Here is an 8,650-nt window from a genome sequence, read left to right as displayed (position 1 = left end):
AATTAACTTGACACAGATTACCTAAAATTACAATGCAATTGTCATTTTGGACTACTGAAAAAATGAATAATCTTTCTTTAAGAAGCCTCCAGGCTGGGTGTGTTGGTGCACACTTGCAAGCCTAGCACTTTGGGAGGCTGAGGCCAGGAATTTGATATCAGCCTGGACAACATAGCAAGACCCCCTCTCTAATTTTTTTTTTTTTTAATCAGCCTGGCATGGTGGCACATACCTGTGGTCCCAGCTACTTTGGAGGCTGAGGTGGGAGAATTGCTTGAACCCAGGAGTTTGAGGCTGAGTGAGCTATAATCACACCACTGCATTCCAGTCTGAGTGACAGAGTGAGACTCTGTCTCAGAAAGAAGAAAAACTTCTTGTGAGAGATTCATTTTAATACTTATATTTTCACATTAGCTTGAAAAAAACATGAATCAGTTCATTATGTATTCCCATTTCTTACAATTGTGGAATAAATGAGAATCACATATAACCATTACATGTATTTCAAAATTACTTAAACTCTGAAGTAAAATGCATTTTTTAATTCATACATATGTGTCTGACACTTTTGGCAAACAGGAACGTCAGTGGATAAAAACTCATGAAAAAGTCAATACCTGGTTTCCTGTCCTGAATCTGCTTCTCTCTAGCCTTGCAATCTTAAAAAAAATCACTTTTCCTCTCTACTTTTTAATTTCCTTATCTGAAGATTGAGATAACTATCATACAGAGTTTTGTGAGGCACAGATCTAAAACACCACTCAAAAATATACACAGCAGTATTAACACATGCAATTTTATGTTTTAATATTATGATTCACAAAAAACTTGACTAAAAACTGAAAAGTTTATACTCTACTTTTCCCACTCCTGTTTCCCACACATGTATGTGTATGTGTGTGCATGTGTGTGTGCACGTGTGTGTGTGTATGCATGTGTGTGTGTATGTGTATGTATTCAGCACGTATTGATTTGTCTTAAGCTTCTTAGGTTCAATGGACAAATTCAGCTTCTTCCACCTGTAAGTAACTGCATAATTTTATTTTTAAGGTATATATACTGAACTATTTACACGTAGGCAGAGCAACTTAGCCAAAGTCACACTCTCTTTTGGCATTGAAGTAAAACTTCACCCTCTGCCAACCCCCTTCCCTTTATTTGCCTTCACCTGCTCTGATCCCATCAGTGGTCCTAATACTTCTGGCATGTTATTTTTCATCTCAGAGTCTGCCTCATGAGGAAAGCCATCCACAGCAATGAGTTTACTCATGTTATTCTCACTTTTAAAGAAGAGTAAAATGAGACACAGAGATTAAATGCTTAAGTTCTCTCAAGCATTTAGTAACAGACCCAGTGATTAAATCCAGTTAGAGTCCAGAGCCACCAGAACAGTTTTGTTGTTGATTCTAATCTTTCATAAATAAGTCCTATGTGTAATAATTTAAATCACAACAGAAGTTAAAAATCGTTCTCCCTCCTGTTATACAGCTAGCATTTACTTGCTATCTAAACAAACAAATACAGCAATAGTTTAAAAAAAAAAAAAAAAACAAGGCCGGGCGCGATGGCTCACGCCTGTAATCCCAGCACTTTGGGAGGCGGAGGCGGGCGGATCACGAGGTCCAGGAGATCGAGAATATCCTGGCTGACACGATGAAACCTTGTCACTACTAAAAATACAAAAAATTAGCCAGGCATGGTGACAGGCGCCTGTAGTCCCAGCTACTCGGGAAGCTAAGGCAGGAGAATGGTGTGAACCCGGGAGGTGGAGCTTGCAGTGAGCTGAGATCGCACCACTGCTCTCCAGCCTAGGTGACAGAGCAAGACTTCATCTCAAACAAAACAAAACAAAAAACAACAAACAAACACACCACTCTTAGCCAGTTATCAAATTGTTTTCTCGCAGCCCCATATCCACTCTTCTTTGCCCTGTTTTGTGATACTGGGTCTGGACACTGAACTTTTCTCTTTTGTCGGCTGATGCAAGGCAACAATATCAGGAAAACATTTGCTTTCTGACTTTCTTTTGTTATCATTATACAATTTGAGAGCCCAGTTGCCTGTGCTGCTGAGCACTAGTGGTACCCTTGGGCCATGCTCTCCTCACCAGCCGGTCTTTCCAATTATCTCTGACCAGCCACATTGTCCAGGCAATGTATCCCACTTACAGAAATTAGCTCTGTCTATGACTGTTGGTGAGTTTTCTCATCTTTGGCAGGTTGCATTTTACTGTGGAAGCCATTTTCTTGACGAAGAAATCTGAGTCTTACCACTGGAGAGCATCTGGTTGAGGGGAGGCAGCTCTCCTACTCTAGTTCTTTCATCGGACTCTCTTCCCTGGCCTAAAAATAGTAGCTGCTACCGGCAGCTACTTTGCTGCACTTGCTATTTCTGGACCGCTTACAGTCCTCTTTTACCCCAACCTTCATTATTAGTAACCCATGTTCTATTAATTATTCTGTACGTTAAATTTCCTGTAATCAAATAACTGGTATATTTTCTGTATCTTGATGGAACCCTGACACAAGTACTCTCCCTCTCTAAACAATAAAACGACTTGTTAAACATATGCAAAATGCCTAAATAGAATCCACTAGAATTAAGAGTAATTGAACTTGACCAGGTATGGATTACTTGAGAACATAGCATTAAAATTAACTTAATTATCTTTGTTAACAGAGTAAAGAAAAATATGCTGTTATACCACTTCAAAAGATACAAAAACACGGTAAAAACAGTTGGCAAAATTTAACCTTCATTTTGCATAAATTAATCCACGAATAAGAAAATACATTCCTTTAACAAACTGAGATTGTCTACTAGAAAACAAAAATGATGTTGTATCTACCATTTTCATATGAGGAACATCTCTGCTCGAGTCAGTAGCAGTAAACAAGCATGCCCACTCTCACCTGATGTCTCAGTGTGCCCGGAATTGGTGGGTTCTTGGTCTCACTGGCTGACTTCAAGAATAAAGCCGCAGACCCTTGCGGTGAGTGTTACAGTTCTTAAGGCTGGTGTGTCTGCAATTCGTTCCTTCTGATGTTCAGACGTGTTCACAGTTTTTTTCTTCTGGTGGCTTGGCGGTCTCACTAGCTTCAGGAGTCAAGCTGCAGACCTTCGCAGTGAGTGTTACAGCTCTTAAGGAGGTGCACCTGGGGTTGTTCCTCCCTCCCGCTGGGTTCGTGGTGGGCTCGTTGTCTCACCCGCCTCGGGAGTAAAGGCCTCAGAAGTCAAGCTGGAGACCTTCCCGGTGACGGCACAGACCCAAACACCGCGCAGCAGCAACATTTATTGCCCAGAACAAAAGAATAAATCCTCCACAATCGAAAGGACACCCAACCAGGTTTCGGCTGTTGGCCCGCGTGGCCTGCTTTTATTCCCCTATCTGGCCCTACCCACATCCTGCTGATTGGTCCGTTTTATAGAGAGCTGACTGGTCAATTTTACAGAGAGCTGATTGGTCCCTTTTTCAGAGAGCTGATTGGTCCGTTTTGGCAGAGTGCTGATTGGTGCCTTTACAAACCTTTAGCTAGACACAGAGTGCTGATTGGTGCATTTACAACCCTGTAGCTAGACACAGAAGTTTTCCAAGTCCCCATCAGGTTAGCTAGACACAGAACGCTGACTGGTACATTTACAAACTTTTAGCTAGGGAGAAAAGTTCTCCAGGTCCCCACCCAACCCAGAAGCCCAGCGGGATTCACCTCTCAATGGCACTCGCTGCAGGACTTTCTGGCACCGGCAGCTCAGAGGGAGCTCGTCCCCCATCAAGCCCAGCAGGCGCCGGCTGGCCACACCAAGCCCGCGGAGCCCGCACCCACCCAGAACCCGTGCCGGCCCGCAAGCGGTGTGCGCAGCCCCGGCTGCGGCAGGCGCCTCTCCCTCCACACCAACCCGCCAGCAGAGGGAGCAGGCTTCGGCCTCGGCCAGCCCGGGAGAAGGGCCCCCACAGCGCAGCGGCGGGCTGAAAGACTCCTGCAGCGCCGCCAGAGCTGACGCCGAGGCTGCGGAGGTGCTGAGAGCCAGCAAGGGCTGGTAGCACGTTGTCACCTCTCATTAGTCCGTGCTGCTATGACAAAATACCACAGACTGGGTAATTTATCAACAATATAAATGTATTTCTTTCAGTTCTGGAGGCTGGGAAGTGTAAGATCAAGGCACTGGCCTGTTCAGTGTCTGTGATGCCCCAGTCTTCCTGCTTCCAAGATGGTGCCTTGTTGTGGCATCCTCTGGACGGATGAACACTGTGTCTTTCATGGCAGAAGGAATAGAAGGAAAAAAGGGCCAAAGCTGGTTTCCTCCAGCTCTTCTATAAGCACTAATCCATTTACGAGGGTGGAGTTTTCATGAATTAATCACTTCCCAGAGGCCTCATCTCTTAATATCACTACAGTGGAATTAAGTTTCAATATCTGAATTTGGGGAAGCATTCAGACTATAGCATCTGACTATTCAACTTTGTACTTGAGACCCTAGCCAATGCTATGTGAAGGAGAAAAATGAGATCTATTTTTAGAAGAGAAGACTCAAAACATGCACTGTATGTATATTGCCTACCTTGAAATTCTAAAATAATTAAGTCACATAACTTACAAACTAATAGGGGTTTGATAATTAGACCAAATAGAAAAACAACTCAAATCAAGTGTTGGTTTCTTGATATACTGCCAATAACCAATTAGAACATATAAGGAAATAACTGTTAGTAAGAATTGCACAAGCCCTCTACCAAGACAATGCTTTCCCATTTAAAGATGCAAAAAGAGACCTGAATAAGTGGGGAGTGGCATACTGTATTTTGAAGGTGTATTAGTACATTTTCACACTGCTGATAAAGACATACCCAAGACTGGGCAATTTACAAGAGAAAGAGTTTTATTGGACTTAACAATTCCACGTGGGTGGGGAGGCTTCACAATCATGGCAGAAGTCAAGAAGTAGCAAGTCACATCTTACATGGATGGCAGTAGGAAAAAAAGGAGAGCTTGTGCAGGAAAACTCCCCCTTAAAATAACCATCAGATCTCCTGAGACAGACTTGCTATCATGAGAACAGCATGGGAAAGACCTGCCCCCATGATTCCATTACTCCCACTGGGTCCCTCCCACAACACATGGGAATTCAAGATGAGATTTGGGTGGAGACGAAGCCAAACCGTATCAGAAGGTAAACATTAAATAGCAAAAAGACATCAAATATTCATAAATTAACATATAATCCAATGAAATCTCAATAAAAAATTTAATAGCTTTTTAAATCTGAAGAATGCAGGAGCTGATTCCAAAGTTTTTAATAATAAAAAGCACAAGAATAGCCAAAACATTTAAAAAAGAAAATAAAAAATATACTATCCATGAAATATATAAAACAGTATAATATGGTATTTAAAGAATTATAATATTTAAAATACTGTGATTCTGGAAAGCATAATAATGAAAAGTCCAAAATGAAAAATCCAGGAAGATACTCATATTTGTGACTTCAGTTCATTATTTTAAATAATTAAGAAGTGGTTATTAAACTGTATTGGGAAAGTTCATTGGAAAAACAAAAGGAAAAAGATTAAAAATCTCACAACATAAAAAACTAAATTTCAGGTAGAGGTGGCAAAGATGCAGCTCTTTCATAACCAAAGTTTAATAAAGGACCTGACATCGCTTTTTGATGTTTGGCTGCTGGCAGCCCTTAAGACTTACCACTCTCTCGTCTCATTGTGCCTCACAAGCTTAATTAGAAGCCTAGATGCTCTCTTCTTTGTCAATGGTGAGTGGTTTAAACCACACTGGTTACCACCCACCTAAGGTACTACCATCCCAGTCCCAGTTTCTTTTTTTTTTGAGACGAAGTCTCACTGTCGCCCAGGCTGGAGTGCAGTAGCTAGATCGTGGCTCACTGCAGGCTCCGCCCCCCGGGGTTCACACCATTCTGTCTCAGCCTACCGAGTAGCTGGGACTACAGGCACCCGCCACCTCACCTGGCTAATTTTTTGTATTATTAGTGGAGATGGGGTTTCACCGTGTTAGCCAGGATGGTCTCGATCTCCTGACCTTGTGATCTGCCCGCCTCGGCCTCCCAAACTGCTGGGATTACAGGTGTGAGCCACTGCACCTGGCCCCGGTTTCTAACCACCAAAAAAATCTGAAGCCAAGTATCCCTGGTTCTCTGAAGTCATTTTAGTAATTCTCTGGGAGCAACCTCGCCCTCTCCAGAAAGCCTTGGTAGGTGAGTAATAAAGCTTTATACCATCGTGTTGTGTGTGAGGTGTTATCAGCTTCGACATCTGATCCAAAGTTTGAATGGGTAGCTGGGGTCTATCATGACCTTGTGGGGAGGCCACAAGACAAAGCAGAATGTTGCAGGGGTTTTTTGTTTTGTTTTGTTTCTGTTTTTGAGACAGAGTCTAACTCTGTTGCCCAGACTGAAGTGCAGTGGTGCAATCTTGGCTAACTGCAACCCCCTCCTCCTGGGTTCAAGCGATTCTTGTTCCTCAGCCTCCCAAGTAGCTGAAAGTACAGATGTGCACCACCATACCTGACTAATACCTCAAACTCCTAGGCTGAAGTGATCCACCCACCTCAGCCTCCCAAAGTCTTGGGATTACAGGTGTGAGCCACCATGCACAGCCTGAAAAAGCAAATTGTAACTATTAAACCTGTAATTACCAATCTGACTGCAAGTGGCTCACATGGCCCAGTTGCTTCCCTCAATCTCTGATCTTACTTTCTCAAAACAACCAAAATCTTTGTCAACACTTATCTTCTTCTTTCTCTCTACAACTTATTTGATTTTTTTTCCCTTAAAATTAGTACTAAGTCCTGGAAAATCCACCTACTTTGACATTGATGGGTCTTTATTACTACTATTTTCTCATTAACCATAACAACTTACAAGACATGAGACCTAAACAGCAAATTCCTCTAATGTGGGGAAAAATGGGAGCTGTTGTTTGAGGAATTTTCTCTTGGTATTATTGTCTAAGTGGCTAGGACATTTATTCCACAAACAATTTTTGAGGCTGAAATATCTGCAAGGTTACATGCTGAAAATACTACAGTGAACAAATATATATATAACACCAAAAATTAAACTTCATGTCCTCATGGGATTTAAATTTTCATGAGATAATTAAACAATAGGTAAATAAACCAATGAATAAGTAATATTCTTTTATATAATTATTAGATATTATTAGGTATTAGATAAAATATCTAAAATATGAAACTAAAATATCTGAAATATAAGGGAATAGATGGGAGGGTTAGTATAGTTAAGGTAGTTGGAGTAGACTTCCTTGAGGAGGAGACATTTGAGCAGAGAACTAAATAAAATGAAAGGGTGAGTGAGGCAAACATTTGTGGGGTGATCATTCTAGGCTGAGGCAATGGTGGATGCAAAGGCCCTGTGATAGGAGCATGACTGGGCTGTTTGAGAAGAATGCTAGTATGGCTTCAGCAGAAGGGACCATAGACAAATAGGAAACATATTTAGGAAGGTTGCCAGGGACCACAGTATAAAAGAACACTGAAGACACTAGATTTTATTTGTATTATTATGAGAAACTATCAAAAAGCACTGAAATAGAAAATAGTATGATATGCTGATATATATTTTGAAGAGATGACTTGAACTTCTGCATTGACTGAAGATTAAGAGAGAAAACAGAGTGAGGTTAGGAAGCTAGAACAGTGATGTTTAGGAGAGACCAGCTTGGCTTGGAGTAGGGAGGAAGAAAGAGAAGTGCTGAATATTCCTCACATTAGAGACGGGATGAGAAAATCATAAGAGTTGTCTCTCATCACCTCAACACTAGAATTCCTGAGATAGGCAGCCTAACATTCTTTAGTCTTTGAGCCAGAGGAAATAGTTTATTTTTTATTTTTATTTTTTTAAGTGCATTCCTTTTTTATTTAAAGAGAGCAAAAGCAACTCTTTTCCCTTTGTCATTATCATATTTTACTTTATTTATTTATTTGTTTATTTATTCCATCAACTTTTATTTTAAGTTCAGGGGTGCATATGCAGGATGTGCAGGTTTGTTACATAGGTAAACGTGTGCCCATGTGGTTTGCTACACAGATCATCCCATCACCTAGGTATTAGCTACTCTTCATGACATTAGCTACTCTTCATGACACTCTCCCTCCCCCAATGCACCCCCACAGGCCCCAGTGTGTGTTGTTCCCCTCTATGTGTTCTCATTTTTCAGCTCCAACTTATGAGAACATGCGGTGTTTGGTTTTCTGTTCCTGTGTTAGTTTGCTGAGAATGATGGCTTTCAACTCTATCCATGTCCCTGCAAAGGACATGATCTCATTTCTTTTTATGGCTGCATAGTATTCCATGGTGTATATGTACCATATTTTCTTCATCCAGTCTACCATTGACAGGCATTTGGGTTGGTTCCATGTCCTTGCTATTGTGAATAGTGTTGCAATAAACATATGTATGCATGTGTCCTTATAGTAGCATGATTTCTATTCCTTTTGATATATACCGAGTAATGGGATTGTGGGGTCATATGGTTATCTGCTTCTAGATCCTTGAGGAATCGCCACACTATCCTCTACAATGATTGAACAAATTTACATTCCCACCAACATTGTAAAGGTGTTCCTGTTTCTCCACAGCCCTGCAAATATCTATTATT

Source organism: Nomascus leucogenys, chromosome 9 (assembly GCF_006542625.1).
Source record: "Nomascus leucogenys isolate Asia chromosome 9, Asia_NLE_v1, whole genome shotgun sequence".
NCBI classification, from domain to species: Eukaryota; Metazoa; Chordata; class Mammalia; order Primates; family Hylobatidae; genus Nomascus; species Nomascus leucogenys.
This window is presented reverse-complemented; position numbering follows the sequence as displayed.